At 36.0% G+C, this 19,214-nt stretch overlaps 1 non-coding gene across 1 annotated transcript; it reads right to left on the reverse strand.

The window, feature by feature from the left end:
• Positions 1–18,362: 18,362 nt before the first annotated feature.
• LOC112745186 (small nucleolar RNA R71) lies at positions 18,363–18,470 on the reverse strand. Its single transcript, XR_003173128.1, has one exon. It is a non-coding gene; the product is annotated as a small nucleolar RNA R71 (small nucleolar RNA).
• Between the last annotated feature and the right edge of the window lie 744 nt (positions 18,471–19,214).

The following is a 19,214-nucleotide window of genomic DNA, read 5'->3' on the forward strand; positions in this document are numbered from 1 at the left end:
TATATGAATTGTTTTTTATTACGACACGTCATGAACACTATTAAAAAAATTATTTTTGTTGACTATTTATTTTGTTTTTAGCAGTAATAAAAATAACTGCTAGTATATTTGTCGATAATTAGATATTAGTCGTTTTATACTTTATTACTAAAAGATTTTAGTATCCGCTAAAGATATTTTTAATAGTTGTAAAAAGAATATAATTACTATTATAATAACATGTAGTACTAACAGTAAATATATAATTATTATAAAAATATAACTTAAATAAGATATATAGTAGTCATTAACTCATTATATTATTGTCACTAAAAATTTTTCACTAAAAATATTTTTGTTGTAGTAACAAAGGAATTTTATTAGAACAACAATTATTTCTGTTATGAAATTATTTTCTTAAAGCTTAAACGTATAGGATAAAATATAATAATTATATCTCTAACATGTCTATTTTTTGAATTTGCATGAATTTGGTAAGCTTACCTTTTATTTTTATTTGTCTTATACAATTTTTTTTAAAATTTAACGAAAATCATATTCTAAATTTTTTTATTATAAAAAATCTGATATTATATTATGAAAGTACTTTTTTTTTAATTTAAGCTGATAAAAATATATATAAATAATTATATTTTTAATAATTTTTTTAATCTCAAAATTACAAATTTAAATTATACAATTAGACAATGATACAATTATCTAATTAGACTTACAATACACTATTTGAATATAATTTTTTTTAGATATTATGTTAATAGCGTGAAATGTTTGTATATAGTATATTGGTTTTTTTTCCTTCTTTGCTACAATTCCACATTATGAAAGTGGTATTAGAATTTTGTTTTCTTGTTTTTTATCAGTAAACATGTCAAGCTCAAAATTAAAAGGTGGAGCAAGACAAGAGGTCCAACACAAACAAAGTGTCAGAAAACTAACAATAAGCCATGTATATATATATATATGTACATAGAAAAAATATCTTATAAAAATCTCCTTGGAATTTTGTATAACAAATTAAAATTGCATTATTAAGTGGCTTCGCTGCTTGATGTTCACATTTGATATTTTGGCCTCATGATGTTTGATGGATGGTGACAGAGTCCACCTTATTGACTTCTATAACTAGCCATGCTCGAAACCATGTTGAAGCGTTTAGCATGAGCAAAGCTTTAATTTCTTGGCTTCTTGCAATACTCTCTAAAATTCTGCCAGATGTAGATAGTAATAACATACATATTGATATAATCGTTACAAATCGTATGTCATAATTCGGCATTATACACCATAATTTGACAGTTACGTTATAATTCGATATTATACGTTACAATTAGACTCAACGAACTATATTCTGAAATAAAATTGTCTGATCAGGTATTTATTACTTATTAAACCTAATAACTGCTCATCAATTCAGATAATCAACAAGAACGTAACTGACCTATCTTACTTCACCTATAAAGGTATGACGTTTTATTCTCAACAGACACACTGAATTTTCAGTACTAACTTAAACATCGGAGTGCCTTTTGCAAGTACAATCCCCCTTTGTTCACACTCTTCGTGACGTGATATCTCTCTGGACGAAGAACTCGGATCATCCCAGCTTATAGCTCGGCATTGAAGGCAAAAGCTCGGCGTTGACTCCCTTAGCCGAGGTCACGTCCAGGTTATCCAGACAAGAACAATTGGCGCCCACCGTGGGGCCTCGAAATAAATACTCTTCTTTCTATAGGCCCCATTTTCTTCCAATAGCTTTAAACTTACCTGCACCTTTGTAAACAAAGGTCATATAATAAATCATTAAGACCCGAAAAAGGCCGATGATCTATATCTATTTTTCAATCTATATCTGTTATATCTATTTTCCAATCTATATATGTTATCCCTATTTGCCGATCTATATCTGTCATCTCTATTTTTCAACCTATATCTGTTATCTCGATTTTTTCGATCTATATCTGTCATCTCTATTTTTCAATTCATATCTGGTATATCTATCTGCCGATCTATATATGTTTTTCCGATCTATATCTGTCATCTCTATTTTTCAATTCATATCTGGTATATCTATCTGCCGATCTATATCTATTTTTTTGATCTATATCTGTCATCTCCATTTTTCAATTCATATCTGTTTTATCTATTTACCGATCTATATCTATTTTTCTGATCTATATCTGTCATCTCTATTTTTCAACTTATATCTGTTATATCTATCTGCCGATCTATATCTATTTTTCTGATCTATATCTGTCATCTCTATTTTTCAATTTATATCTGATATCTCTATTTGCCGATCTATATTTGTATCTCTATTCTCCGATCTATATCTGATATCTCTATTTTCTTATCTATATATGTTATCTCTATTTTTCAACTTATATCTGTTATCTCTATTTTTTTGATCTATATCTGTCATCTCTATTTTTCAATTCATATATGGTATATCATTCTGCCGATCTATATCTGTTTTTCCGATCTATATCTGTCATCTCTATTTTTCAATTCATATCTGTTATATCTATTTGCCAATCTAGATCTGTTTTTCTGATCTATATCTGTCAGCACTATTTTTCAACTTATATCTGTTATATCTATCTACTGATCTATATCTATTTTTTCGATCTACATCTGTCATCTCTATTTTTTCAGTTTATATCTGATATCTCTATTTTTCAATTTATATCTGTTATCTCTATTTGCCAATTTATATCCGTTAGCTCTATTTGCCAATTTATATCCGTTATCTCTATTTTTCCAATCTATATATGTCATCTCTATTTTTCAATTTATATCTGGTATATCTATCTGCCGATCTATCTGTTTTTCTGATCTATATCTGTCATATCTATTTTTCAATTCATATCTAGTATATCTATTTGCCGATCTATATTTGTTTTTCTGATCTATATCTGTCATCTCTATTTTTCAACCTATATCTGTTATATCTATTTGCCGACCAATATCTGTTATATCTATCTGCCGATTATATTTGTTTTTCGATCTATATCTGTCATCTCTATTTTTCAATTTATTTCTAATATATCTATTTGCCAATTTATATCTGTTATATCTATCTGCCGATCTATATCTATTTTTTCGATCTATATCTGTCATATCTACGTTTTTAATTCATATCTGTTATATCTATTTGTCGATCTATATCTGTTTTTCTGATCTATATCTGTCATTTCTATTTTTCAACTTATATCTGTTATATCTATCTGCCGATCTATATCTGTTTTTTCGATATATATCTGTCATCTCCATTTTTCAATTTATATATGATATCTCTATTGGCCGATCTATATCTGTCGTTTCTATTTTTCAATTTATATCTGTTATCTCTATTTGCAAATTTATAGCTGTTATCTCTATTTTTCTGATCTATATCTGTCATCTCAATTTTTTAATTTATTTCTGATATATCTATTTGCCAATTTATATCTGTTATATATATCTGCCGATCTATATCTATTTTCCTGATCTATATCTATCATCTCTATTTTTTGAATTCATATCTGTTATATCTATTTGCCAATTTATATCTATTTTTATTATCTATATATGTCATCTCTATTTTTCAACCTATATCTGTTATATCTATTTACCGACCTATATCTGTTATATCTATCTGCCGATCTATATCTATTTTTTTGATCTATATCTGTCATCTCTATTTTTCAATTTATATCTGATATATCTATTTGCCAATTTATATGTTATATATTTGTGCCGATCTATATTTGTTTTTCCGATCTACATCTGTCATCTCTATTTTTTAATTCATATCTGTTATATCTATTTGCTGATTTATATCTGTTTTTCTAATCTATATCTGTCATCTCTATTTTTGAACTTATATCTGTTATATCTATCTGCCGATCTATATCTATTTTTTCGATCTGTATCCGTCATCTCTATTTTTCAATTTATATCTGATATCTCTATTGGCCGATCTGTATCTGTTATCTCTATTCTCTGATCTATATCTGATATCTCTATTTTTTGAATTATATATGTGATAAACCACTATTTTATGGTTTATCTTGTGCTCAATTGAGTGATTTTTATCAAGTCCTTGCCCACTTATTCATACAATTCGCATGCTTTATGTTTTCCTTTCTGATTTTATGCTATGATTGAAAACATGCTTCTTGGGCCTTATATTTTCTAATATTAATCCTATCTTATTACCATTCGATGCCTTGATATGTGTGTTAAGTGATTTCAGGCTTTATAGGGCAATATGTTATCTCTATTTGCCGATCTATATATGTTATCTCTATTTGCCAATCTATACTTGTTATATATATTTTTCGATCCATATCTATCATCTCTATTTTTTCGATCTATATCTATTATCTCTATTTGTCGATCTACATCTGTTATCTCTATTTGCCGATCTATATCTGTCGTCTATATTTTCTAATTTATATCTGTTGGCCGATTTATATCTGTCATCTCAATTTTTCAATTTATATCTGCTATATCTATTTGCCAATTTATCTGTTATATTTATTTGCCGATCTATATCTGATTTTTTGATCTATATATGCCATCTCTATATTTCGATTCATATCTATCATCTCTATTAGCCGATCTGTATCTGTCATCTTTATTCTCTGATCTATATCTGATATCTCTATTTTCTGAATTATATCTGTTATCTCTATTTGCCGATCTATATCTGTTATCTCTATTTGCCAATCTATATCTGTTATATCTATTTTTCTATCCGATCTATCATCTCTATTTGCCGATCTATGTCTGTTATCTCTATTTGTCGATCTACATCTGTTATCTCTATTTGCTGATCTATATCTGTTATCTCTATTTTCTGATTTATATCTGTTATCTGTATTTGCCAATTTATATCTGTTATCTCTATTTGCCAATTTATATCTGTTATATCTATTGGCTGATCTATATTTATCATCTCTATTTTTCGATTTATATCTGTTATCTCTATTTGCCAATTTATATCTATTATATCTATTTGCCGATCTATATCTGATTTTTTGGTCTATATTTGTCATCTCTATTTTCCGATCCATATCTATAATCTCTATTTGCTTATTTATATCTGTTATCTTTATTTGCCAATCTATATCTGTTATATCTATTTTCTGATCCATATCTATCATCTCTATTTGCCGATCTATATCTGTTATTTCTTTTACTTAAGTCATAAAACAGGAATAGCAAGGTATTACGACCTCTAAAATAAAAATTTAGTACGTATAGTAGTGTGAAAAATGATTATAACTAGGAGCCTTTGAAGAGAAGGATAAACCAAAATCGTAAATCGAAAATTGCAACACTCCAATCGATAACGTGACGTAACGGATAAGGATAAATTACTATAAGAATATATACATAAGAGTTCCAAAAACATGAATATCAAAACTCAAGATCCGGTCGCGAAGATAACTGGTCCGAGCATATAAGTATATACATATATATAAAGTAAGGAATCCCAAAAGCAACCCAAAAGACGAAATACAAAACTTGTTCTCCAAAACATCCTCTGAGAGGTGTCAACAGTATGTATTATTTAATGGAGATAATGAGTATCTAAGCAAAAATATATAACCAAAATAAAGTCCCGAGAACCAAGGATCTTCGCTAATCCAGAAGTCTCCAGCATGCCTCAGCGAGAAGCCTCACGTCTTGCATCTGAAAACCACAAAATCCGCATGGGTGAGAACCAGAGGTTCCCAGCATGGTAACGATACCCACATATCTAACATGTAACATCCTGGGAAAGCCGAAGGCAATCCTAGAACTTCCATCAGATAAAATCAAAGCTTATAAACAGGCTAAACCATAAATGGCAACTGACTAAAGATCTTCAGTCTAACTAATACTTCCCTTTCCAATTCTTGCAGACCTCTCATCCACCAGCAGTAGTATAATATGACAAACACAATTATATCAGTCAAGGAGATATACAAATAGGGAACAGATACGACATTTAGATAATTAGCAAGTAATATGCAGTTAATTACGCATTCCAAAGAATTCACATAATATGCATATGATGTATGCCTGTCCTAATGGCTGATGAGTCTCATCTATCGATTATAAAGCCAGCCCGACAAGTCCCGATAGCTAACCGTTGGACTGTCCCTCTGTTGTGCATCCCCAACTCGAGTTATACTCAACATAAATCATAATTCATATCCAACACCCTCGCTAGTGTATATTCACGCGGGCAAGCTCATCCGAAACTTTCACAGTGTCCGGCCACACTTACGATATAGGGTCAGCAGAGTATCAAGTCACCACCTGGAGCATGTGGTGGCTAGCCACTGCTTTCACCCAGGGAAACTCGTATCTCAGATAGTAGAAGTGCAACATTCACATTTCATTCAATAAGCATATATGCAATCATATCCAGCCATAATTCAATAATGGCTCCGCCATCATTTGGCAATAACCCAGCCATCCGGCTCATGGTTTAATCCAGAACCAGCCAATTCAGTAACAAATACAGCTCTTCGACTCATGGCACATAAAGCACTTCCACCGTCATCCTCCCTGTCTCATATAATCATCTTTGATCATCATTGATAATTAATTCTCCCTTTTCTTCACTCACAAGTTATCACATCCCCTAGCTCTTCTCATTGCTAAGCATATCATAATAATTTAAGACATAAAAGGTGAGATCAGAAGCTTAGAAGTATGAAATTTGGCTTTGAAAACTCAAAATCAACATTTGGGGTGAAAACAGGGTCACGTGTGCGCGTCGCCCACGCGCACGCGTGGAAAGCCACAAATCATAACGACGCGTATGCGTCACCCACGCGCACGCGTGGAAAGCCACAAATCATAACGACGCGTATGCGTTACCCACGTACACGTGTAGATGTGAGAAAGGCCAAGGGATGCTTGCGCGGCAGCCACGCGTACGCGTGGGTGCGTCTTGTGCCCCACGCACAAAACCAGCGCGAGTCCCGCACAACTCTCGGAAATTTGGCTAGGCACTTAAAATATCACATCAACGCGTACGCGTCGGCCATGCGTACGTGTGGGGAGAGAAAATCTGAAAATGACGCGTGCATGTCAGCCACACCTACGCGTGGGTGTGCGTGCTGCCAAAAATTTTGCTAAGTTAAAAAGCTGCAGAATTCACAGTTTCAAACCCCAATCTTCCGACGGGCATAACCTCTCCGTTTCAAATCATTTTTCACCCGTTCTTCGAACGGAATAAATATCCCGGATCCAATTTTATTTCTAAATAAGTTTGGCACAAATCGGGGATCCGGAGTCTAAGTTATGCTCCGTCAAAGTATGCCAAAAAACCACATTTTCATACAAAACCACAAAGTGCCATTTTCAAAACAAACCAATTTCAACCCTTTTCAAAACCAACCAAAACATACTAAAATTCAACCTCAAGCCTCCTAACTCATACATTAATAATTTTTATCAAATTCACAATTTACCATCCCATCATTTTAACCCATCTCACTCAAATAACTCAATTTCAAACATATTTTCATGTCATATATTCTTCCTCATCCCAATATCCAACAACACCATTTTCAATCAACCATCATTACATATAATCAATATCATCCTTACCATCAACATGGTTTTACCCACAATTCAACCTCAACCAATCATCAAGCATATATCAAACATGCACATTCCTCATGCGTCATACCATCAAAACACCAATATTCATAATCACACATATGACCACACAATATATCTCAACCATTCAACAACATCAACAATTCAATTCCTATCTTAGGGTCTCTAGCCTAAGTTTTCATACCACATACAGGAAACTGAGACCATACCTTAGCCGATTTTCCCGCTCAACCGGAGCACTTCTAAATCACTTTTCCACAAGCTCTCAAGGCTTCAACACCTCCAAGAATAGATTTTTGCACACCAAAGCCCTTTTTCAAGCTTTCCAAAATCTCAATCAAACTTCAATATTCACATACACACTACCTAAGCCACCATTATTACATCCAAACACAATAACTCAATATCCAAGGATCAAGGAGACAAGATTAAGTCTCTCCTCTAAGCTAGTTGGGTCCTATAACATCAAGAGCTCACAAATCTCAACATTTTTGTCCAAATACTCAAAATCAATGCTGGGATTTCAGAGGGGAAAACGTGGCTTACCTCAAGAACAAAGTAGAAGATTTTGTAGAGCTCTTCACGGTGAACACATGGCCGCAAATGGTGCAGCAATCGGATCTCCGGATCAAAAGTTATGGTCGTTTGAAGATCAAACAAGGGTAGAACTTTGGAAGAGTGTTCTTCCCCCTTTTTCTTTCCTTTTCAGTGTGTATGAGTGTTAGAGAGGAGAGAGAGTACTGAAAATTAGGGTTTTAGGTTTTGTTATGTTGGGCCAAGGGCCCAATATGAGTCCAGTTGGCCCGGTTTGGCCCGTTCGGTCCAATCTTGGGCCAATTTCTACAAAATTGATATCGAAATTCTCGTTTCAATATCCTCTATCATATTAAGCCATAAAAATCACATTTTTGGATTTCTAAAATAAATTCTCATTTATGGGTTAATTAGTCATTAATTAACCAGGTTTTACATTCTACCCACCTAATTGGGAATTTTGCCCACAAAATTCGAATTCAAATTCAAGTTCAATTACCTGAGAATAATTGTGCGTAGTCCGCATGCATCTCCGACTCAAGTTCCTAAGTGTGCTCCTCAACACTGACTCGGCTCCATGACACTTTGACTAGCGAAATCTCTTTTTCACGCAACTGTTTGATACTAGTTTTGTCAATTCTGACCGGAGCCACTAGAAGTGTCAAATCTTCTTTTAACTGAACCGATTCAGATTCTATCACATGGCTAGCATCAGGAGTATACTTCCGAAGTTGCGACACATGAAATACGTCGTGCAGGTTCAAAAGGTGGGGTGGTAGAGCCATTTAATACGCCACTGGTCCAACCCTCTCTAGGATCTGAAATGAACCGATGTACCGAGGATTCAACTTCTTTTCTTTAATCACCCTACCTACTCCTGTGGTTGGAGTAACCTTAAGAAAAACATGGTCTCCTTCCTCAAATTCCAAGGGCTTCCGCCTCTGATCAGCGTAACTCTTCTGACGACTTTGTGCAGTAAGTATCCTTTCTCGGATTTTCTTGACTTATTTAGTGGTCTCAGCTATCATCTCCGGCCTCAACAAGCCTTTCTCTCCAGCTTCGTACCAACATAGTGGAGATTGGCATTTCCTCTCATACAGAGCCTTGTACGGAGCCATTCCGATGCTCGCATGGTAGTTATTATTTACGCAAACTCCACTAGCGGCATATATTGATCCCAGCTCGCCGACTGATCCAGAACACAAGCCCTCAACATATCTTCTAAGGTTTGGATTGTCCTCTCGGATTGACCATCTGTTTGAGGATGGTAAGCTGTGCTCAAGCTTAATCGGGTTCTGAAAGCTTTCTGAAATGCACCCCAAAACCTCGAAGTGAAACGATGATCTCTATCGGAGATTATAGTAGTAGGTACACCATGAAGTCTCACAATCTCCTTTATGTACAACCGTGCTAGCTCCTCAAGGGTGTAATTCTTCCGAATGGGTAAAAATTGAGCTAACTTCGTCAGTCGGTCCACGATCACCCAGACAGCATCAAAACCGGCCTTAGTCCTTGGCAATCCCGATACAAAGTCCATCGCAATGCTTTCCCACTTCCATTGCGGAATCTCTAAAGGTTGCAATGTCCCAGAAGGTCTCTGATATTAGATCTTTACTTTCTGATAGGTTAAACACTTTGAAATATATTTTGCCACATCATTCTTCATACCCGGCCACCAAAACATCGCCTTTAAATCATGATACATCTTAGTACTCCCCGAGTGAATATAGAATCCACTTTTGTGTGCTTCCTTTAAGATATCTTGCTGCAAAGCGCCAACATCCGGCACAATGATCCTACCTGTTCCGAGGGTTACTTGAAACGGAGGGTCGATCTCGGATGAGATCAGTTGTTGTGGCCGGAGTTGTCACGTCCGACTTGTTGGATCTGGTGGAGCTGCTGATCCTTGATCACCGGAGGGTAGTGGTACCTGCAAGAGACTCCGATGCTTAAGTTAGCACGGGCTTTAGGCAGGTTTTTGTGTAGAATCAGAATATGAGTTATACCTGGGTGCTCTAGTGTATTTATAGTAGTGCGGAGTGTCCCTTTAGATAAGTTAGTTTTCTCATCTTATCTTTGAGGGAAGCCGCCTTACCTTTTTAGGCTAGCCACCTTTAGAGTGGACTGCGTTCCTTCGTTTGGGCCTACTTGGGCTTCTATGGTGATTTGGCCGAACTCTTTGACGAGAGGTCAATGGCGATCCAACCTTAAAAGGTTGGTCGCTCTTGTCTTCGGTCAACCCGGATCGTATAGCTCGACCTAGGGTATGAACAGTGCCCCTGCTCGAGTTCGATCTTTCCCTTGAGGTCGAGTCTTTAGACTTCGACCCCTTTGAGGAAGTCGTGCTCGAGCATTTGCCTTTGGTCGATCTCTCGTATAACTCCTGTTGGGATTTGCTTCTTGAATGCGAAGCGTTTCTTTTTGTTTTTAACTGTAGCGCGCGTTGCTCTTTCTTGGGAATGCGCGAGGGCTTTTAAAAGCTCATTTATTTTCCCTTTGTCGTTTCTTCTTTTCCCTCTTTGTATCTCATTTTGAAATTAAAGAATCACTTTCAGTTTCTTCCCTTTCTCTTCGTTCTTTGCTTGTCTTTTGCCGAGTGCTTCATTCATCTGCCTTCTCTGTTTTCACGCCCCCAAGCTTCCCTTCTTCTTTGCTCGAGAGCGTTTGTTGGCGCAGATTCGGTCGTTGCTTCTATCTGAGCCTTCGCGCTTGTTTCCTTTTCCTCCACAGGTTGGTATTTCTCCTTCCTTTTTATGCTTCGATAGTCGTCTTTATGTATGCTTTCACTGTAGCATGTTTGTCTTTTACATGCAAAGTTTTTATCTTTATTGGATTTGTTTTGAGAAGGCTGAGCCTTTCCGTAAAAGATTGCGTCTTTGAATCGTTGTAAAAAAGGTTGAAACTTTCTTTCCCTGATCCTGTGCGGCCTTTGCTTTTGTTCAGGATTCAGATTGCGACCTTTTTTGCTTCTGTTTCTTTGTTCCAGGAACTCGTAGGTATTTAGGCGATGAAGTCTTGGTTGCTTCCTTTTTGGCGAAGGGGCTAGGGTTTCTGTTAGGATCTTGATTATTTTGTTGATTTTCCTGTGTGCTTGTATCTTCATTGCCTCCAGAGGGTGCCCCTGGTCTTTTGTTTGGTGCTTTTTGTGAAACCTGGGGTGCCCTCTTGCTGTGATGCTCCTTGTGCGCTAGTTTTCTTACTCTCTGTTTTTGTCCGTGTTGTTTCGATAGTGACCTATTTTTCTATTTCTTACTTGTAGGGATAGTTGGCCTATGTCTTCATGAAAAAATATTGTCGAGATGTCTTCAAAACTTCCTGGTGGTATGGCCGATTGGCTGGATTCAATAGTTCTGATGTGTGTGATTGTAGCTGATCCCGAGTACTGTGTAAGGCTTATGAGGTTCCATAGGATTTGTAGTAATAGGGATGATGAGAAGAATTATGAATTGGTGTCGCCTGACCCTGAAGAGAGGGTTAGTTTTCCTTCATTAACTCAGGGAGAATGACCCTTTTTCTATGCTTATGAATACTTTTTTAGTTAGCTGAATATCGCTATCCCTTTTACCACTTTTGAGACCAACCTATTGTGATCTTGTAATGTGGCCCCTTCTCAGCTCCATCCAAACTCATGGGGTTTCATAAAGATTTTTCAGCTGTTGTGTCAGGAATTGGGTGTTCGACCTACCGAAACTCTCTTTCTATATCTTTTTGTGTTGACAAAGCCTGGGGTAGCTAAGAAGAAAGCCTCTTGGATTTCTTTTCGAGCTACTCAAGGGAAGAAAGTGTTCTCTATGTATGATGAGTCTTTTCATGATTTTAAGAACTACTACTTCAAGGTCCGAGCTGTTGAGGATGCTCAACCTTTCTTTTTAGATGAAAATAATGAACCCACCTTCCCTTTGTTGTTGCAAAAGGATCCAGTGGTAGTTAAGTATTCTTGGGAGAGTTTAAGAGAGTTAGAACAAGCTTTTGTGGTTCTTTTGGAGGAGCACTGGGGGGAACCTCCTCATTTGGATACTAAGAGGTTTCTGGGAGATCCTTCCCTCCTCTGTGCTGAACTGGGTAGCGCCCGACTTCTTCTTCTGTTTAATTTCTTGTTTTATTTGCAAATTTACCCCATTCTTATCTGTAACTTGTCGTCCTGGTTTCCTTTTTCAGAAATGGTGAAATCTTCAGATTCCATGAAGGCCTTCCGCAGGGCTAAGAAGGCGACGGCTGCACAAAACTTATCGGTGAAGCCTCGGGAGAAGGGTCTTCTCAGCTACCTCCGAAGAAGCCGACCTCTGACACCTCGGGGCCAAGGAAAGTCATCCCGACACCCCAAGTTCGGACAATTCCCTCTGACCCTATTCAACCGACCTCTGGTGCTATCTCCTCTCCTACTACTGCCGGTCCTCCTTCGAAGCGACAAAAAACTATTAGTGTTTATGATCTGAATGATAAAGATTTTGATTGCGTGGGCTTTGCTTCCGAATTGATAGCTCCTCATGGCCAAATTCCTCTGGATGATGTGTCCATCCTTCGACATTTGGATTTCATTACCAACAATAGTATTCGGATGGCCAATATGGGTGCGGCTTTGTTCCGTACGGTCCAGGGTTCTCCAGTTCACGCGACTAAGGCCTTTATGGAAGAGGCCAAATCTGAATTTGATAGGATTAAGGGTTTGAAGGATGAGCTTGATGCTAGGATGGCAAAGTTGGAGCTGGATGTGGAGAGGGAGAAGTCCTGAGCTACTGCTGCCGAGGTTGCTGCCAACCTGGATGAGGAGATGGCAAAAAAGCATAAAGAGAGCTACACACGTACCTATGGCGAGTTGTTGGAAACCAGGGAGAGACTTCAGTCCGCCCATGCTAACTATGCCGAGCTCCAAGGTCACTTGGTGGGCAGCGTGATTGATGCATATGAAAACTTGAAGGCCCAGGTCATGGTTCTTGCCCCTGAGCTCGACCTGACTTTGTTTAGTCTGGATAATACGGTAGAGGACGGTAAGATCGTGCCTGCCCCTGATGAGGAGGACGAGGGTCCTCCTCTTGTGCCACCAGGGAAAGCCTCAGCAGCTTCAGCTTCTTCTGTCCCTTCAGAGGTCGACCCTCCAGAGCCCGAGCCCGATGTACAAATTCTGAACGGTCGGATGGAACTGTTGATGCTACCCCGATCTCGACCATTCCTCCTCCTTCAGCCAAGGATGCTACTACTGGGGACAATTTGGATTCTTTATAACTTTTGTGTATTATTATAGTCCGACGTGTGGACTTTGAACTTGTTTTTTGTAAATCTGTCTAAGGTTGACTTCTTTGACATTTGGTTGCTTCCTAGCAACTTTATTTTGCAAAAACAAAACACTTTAAACTCTGAGGCTGCTTTTTAGGTGGCCTTTTGAGTCTTTAATATTTTATTATGGTAGCTGTATTTTGTTAAACGTGTGGGGGTTTTACTTTTTGCAACCCTTCGAACTTTTATTCAAGTATTTCTCGGTCTGACCTCCTTTGAGTGAGTTTGTTACTCTTTGCCTTTGAGGGTCATGCCCTGCTTTGACTTGGCGCTGGTCAACTGATGAGCGGATAATTTATACGCTTTTTGGCATTATTTTTTCATAGTTTTCAGTATGATTTAGTTAGTTTTTAGTATATTTTTATTAGTTTTTAATTAAAATTCACATTTCTAGACTTTACTATGAGTTTGTGTGTATTTCTGTGATTTCAGTTAATTTCTGGCTGAAATTGAGGGACTTGAGCAAAAATCAGATTTAGAGGTTGAAGAAGGACTGCAGATGCTGTTGGATTCTGACCTCCCTGCACTCAAAGTGGATTTTTTGGAGCTACAAAACTCCAAATGGCGCGCTCTTAATTGCGTTGGAAAGTGGACATCCAGGGCTTTCCAGCAATATATAATAGTCCATACTTTTCTTGAGTTTAGACGACGCAAATTGGCGTTGAATGCCAGTTCTATGCTACATTCTGGAGTTAAACGCCAGAAACAGGTTGCAAAGTGGAGTTAAACGCCAGAAACAGGTTACAAACTGGCGTTCAACTCCAAGAGAAGCCTCTACACGTGTAAAGCTCAATGCTCAGCCCAAGCACACACCAAGTGGGCCCTGGAAGTGGATTTCTGCATCATTTACTTATCTCTGTAAACCCTAGTAACTAGTTTAGTATAAATAAGACTTTTTACTATTGTATTTACATCTTGGGATATCTTGGGATTATCTTTTGATCTTTTGATCATGTTTTGGGGGCTGGCCATTTGGCCATTCCTGGACCTTATCACTTATGTATTTTTAACGGTAGAGTTTCTACACTCCATAGATTAAGGTGTGGAGCTCTGCTGTTCCTCATGAATTAATACAAAGTACTACTGTTTTTCTATTCAATTCAAGCTTATTCCTTCTCTAAGATATCCATTCGCACCCAAGAACATGATGAATGTGATGATTATGCGACGCTCATCATCATTCTCACCTATGAACGCGTGCCTGACAAACACTTCCGTTCTACATGCAAACAAGCTAGAATGAGTATCTCTTAGATATCTAATACAGAGGACCGAGTCCGAGATATTAGAATCTTCGTGGTATAAGTTAGAACCCATGGACGGCCATTCTTGAGATCCGGAAAGTCTAAACCTTGTCCGTGGTATTCCGAGTAGGATCTGGGAAGAGATGGCTGTGACGAGCTTCAAACTCGCGAGTGCTGGGCGTAGTGACAGACGCAAAAGGATAGTAAATCCTATTCCAGTATGATCGAGAACCGACAAATGATTAGCCATGCAGTGACAGCGCATTGGACGATTTTCACAGAGAGGATGGGATGTAGCCATTGACAACGGTGGTGCCCTACATAAAGCTTGCCATGGAAAGGAGTAGGAATGATTGGATGAAGACAGCAGGAAAGCAGAGGTTCAGAGGAACGAAAGCATCTCTATATGCTTATTTGAAATTCTCATCAATGAATTACAAAAGTATCTCTATCCTAGTTTATGTTTTATTTATGTTTTCATTATCAAATCTCCATAATTATCTGAATCCGCCTGACTGAGATTTACAAGGTGACCATAGCTTGCTTCAGGCCAACGATCTCTGTGGGATCGACCCTTACTCACGTAAGGTTTATTACTTGGACGACCCAGTGCACTTGCTGGTTAGTTGTGCAAAGTTGTGATAAAGAGTTGAGATTACAATTGTGCGTACCAAATTGTTGGCGCCATTGATGATCACAATTTCGTGCACCAAGTTTTTGGCGCCGTTGCCGGGGATTGTTCGAGTTTGGACAACTGACGGTTCATCTTGTTGCTCAGATTAGGTAATTTTATTTTAATTTTAAACTTTTTGTTTTTATTACTTTTATTTTCGAAAATAATTCAAAAAAAATAATGTTCTTCTTTTTCGTTTTTCCAAATTAATTTTCGAAAAATAAAAAAAATTTATAAAATCATAAAATCAAAAATATTTTTGTGTTTCTTGTTTGAGTCTAGAGTCAAGTTTTAAGTTTGGTGTCAATTGCATCTTTTTAATTTTCCAAAAATTATTTTCAAAAATTTCATGCATTACATCCTTCATGATCTTCAAGTCGTTCTTGGCCAGTCTTCTTGTTTGATCTTCATATTTTCTTGTTTTGTGTCTTTTCTTATTTTTCACATGCATTCTTGAATTCTTAGTGTCTAAAAATTAAAATTCTTTAAGTTTAGTGTCTTACATGTTTTCTTTTCTTCAAAATTTTCAAAAATAAGTTCTTGGTGTTCATCTTGACATTCAAAGTATTCTTGGTGTTCATCTTGACATTCATAGTGTTCTTGCATGCATTACATGTTTTGATCCAAAATTTTCATGCATTGAGTCTTTTTGATGTTTTTCTCTTTCTTTATTAAAATTCAAAAATAAAAAAAAAATATCTTTCCCTTTTTCACTCATAAATTTTTGAAAATTTGAGTTGACTTTTTTAAAATTTTTTAAAATTTAGTTGTTTCTTATGAGTCAAATCAAATTTTCAATTTAAAAATTCTATCTTTTTCAAATCTTTTTCAAAAATCAAATCTTTTTCAATTTTTCTTTCATATTTTCGAAAATTTCAAATTAATTTTTAAAATCTTTTTCTTATTTTTATTCCATATTTTCGAATTCAATGCTAACAATTAATGTGATTGATTCAAAAATATTAAGTTGTTGTTTGCCTATTAAGAAAGGTTCAATCTTTAAATTTTAAAATCCTATCTTTTTGTTTCTTGTTAGTCAAGTAATCAATTTTAATTTTCAAAATCAAATCTTTTTAAAATTCTTTTTCAAATCTTTTTCAAAATAAATTTCAATCACATCTTTTTCAAAATCAATTTCAAAATATTTTTTAACTTTTTATCTTTTTAAATTGATTTTCAAATCTTTTTTCAATCAATCCTATCTTTTTGTTTCAATCATATCTTTTTCAAAACTACCTAATTAATTCTCTCTCTCTCTCTCTTTTTCAAAAATCCCATCCCTCTTTTTCGAAATCCCTTTTTTTTACTAATTGTTTTAATTTTTAATTTAATTTAATTTCAATTTTAATTTTTGAATTTTAACTTTAATTTTAAAATATTTTTATTTTATTTTATTTTATTTTATTTAAATTTTCGAAATTCCCTCTCTCTCATCTCCTTCTAATTATTTATTTATTTACTAACACTTCTCTTCATCTCAAAATTCGAACCCTCTCTTCCTCTTGGTGTTCGAATTTCTCTTCTTCTATTCTTCTCTTCTTATACTTGCATAAGGAATCTCTATACCATAGTTGTCAGAACTGAACCGGTAATCGAACCGGTTAAGTCACTGGGTCACTGGGTCACTGGTTCAACCGGTGGGTCACTGGTTGAACCGGTTGACTCGGTACTATGCAAATAAAAAATAAAAATAGTCAAAAACCTAAAATTAAATTTTGAAAAATAATATTTTTACTAACATTTTAAGAACAATTAAGTCGAATTCTATAAATAACTAATACAAAAATAGACATATAATTAGTTCATACTACTATATAGTATCTTAATTAGACACAATACGAATAACAATCTATGAATTATATCTAAAGAATAATTTCAAGGTCTAAATATTTTTATATAATTAAATAATTATATAAATTAATTTTTTTCTCAGAATAAATAATTTTTATTTTATTTTTATATTCATTATTATTTTTTATTTTAAAATTAATTAATTTGTACTTCAATTAAAAAATAATTAATTTAAAAAATATTGAGTTAAGTATTTTCATATATATATATATATATATATATATATATATATATATATATTAGTTATAAAAAGTTGAAATATATATTATGAAAAGCATTAGCAATACTAAAGTAACGAGTTAGTGCAGTGGTTGTCAACTTGGTCTTCAATCCAGAAGACCCAAGTTTGACTCCTATTCCTTGCATTGTATTTTGCAAATTTCACAACCCGCATGCTGACGTCAGCGTGACGTCATCGGCACGCAGGATGACTGGACCGGTTCGGTTCTGGTCCGTGTCGGTTTGATCGGTTCGTACCGGTTTTTACCGGTTCGTTTCCTTAAACGGTTAATATACCAAACCAGACCGGTACAAGGTTCGGTTCACCGGTTTTCTGGTTGAACCGGCTGGTCCGGTCCGATTTTTACAACTATGCTCTATACTGTGACATAGAGGATTCCATATTTTCCTGTCTGTTTTTCTCTTTTTCATATGAGCAGGAACAAGGATAAGAACATTCTTGTTGAAGCTGATCCTGAACCTGAAAGGACTCTAAAGAGGAAGCTAAGGGAAGCTAAAGCACAACTCTCTGGAGAAAATCTGACAGAAATTTTCGAAAAAGAAGGAGGCATGGCTGAAAATAATAACAATGCAAGGAAGATGCTTGGTGACTTTACTGCACCTAATTCCAATTTACATGGAAGAAGCATCTCAATTTCTACCATTGGAGCAAACAATTTTGAGCTGAAACCTCAACTAGTTTCTCTGATGCAACAGAATTGCAAGTTTTATGGACTTCCATCCGAAGATCCCTTTCAGTTCTTAACTGAATTCTTGCAGATCTGTGATACTGTTAAGACCAATGGGTTGATTCCGAGGTCTACAGGCTCATGCTTTTCCCGTTTGCTGTAAGAGACAGAGCTAGAATATGGTTGGACTCTCAACCTAAAGATAGCCTGAACTCTTGGGATAAGCTGGTCATGGCTTTCTTAGCCAAGTTCTTTCCTCCTCAAAAGCTTAGCAAGCTTAGAGTGGATGTTCAGACCTTCAGACAAAAGGAAGGTGAATCCCTCTATGAAGCTTGGGAGAGATACAAGGAACTAACCAAAAAGTATCCTTCTGACATGCTTTCAGAATGGACCATCCTGGATATATTCTATGATGGTCTGTCTGAATTATCAAAGATATCATTGGACCATTCTGCAGGTGGATCCATTCACCTTAAGAAAATGCCTACAAAAGCTCAAGAACTCATTGACATGGTTGCGAATAACCAGTTCATGTACACTTCTGAAAGGAATCCTGTGAGTAATGGGACGCCTATGAGGAAGGGAGTTCTTGAAATTGATACTCTGAATGCCATATTGGCTCAGAATAAAATATTGACTCAGCAAGTCAATATGATCTCTCAGAGTCTGAATGGATTGAAGGAATCATCCAACAGTACTAAAGAGGCATCTTCTGAAGAAGAAGCTTATGATCTTGAGAACCCTGCAATAGCAGAGGTGAATTACATGGGTGAATCCTATGGAAACACCTATAATCCCTCATGGAGGAATCATCCAAATTTCTCATGGAAAGATCAACAAAAGCCTCAACAAGGCTTTAATAATGGTGGAAGAAACAGTTTTAGCAATAGCAAGCCTTTTCCATCATCCACTCAGCAACAGATAGAGAATTCTGAGCAGAATCCATCTAGCTTAGCAAATATAGTCTCTGATCTATCTAAGGCCACTTTAAGTTTCATGAATGAAGCAAGGTCCTCCATTAGAAATTTGGAGGCACAAGTGGGCCAGCTGAGTAAAAGAGTCACTGAAACTCCTCCTAGAACTCTCCCAAGCAATACAGAAGCAAGGCCATTGATTTAACCATCA

The sequence above is a fragment of the Arachis hypogaea genome, chromosome 14 (assembly GCF_003086295.3).
Source record: "Arachis hypogaea cultivar Tifrunner chromosome 14, arahy.Tifrunner.gnm2.J5K5, whole genome shotgun sequence".
Classification (NCBI taxonomy): domain Eukaryota; kingdom Viridiplantae; phylum Streptophyta; class Magnoliopsida; order Fabales; family Fabaceae; genus Arachis; species Arachis hypogaea.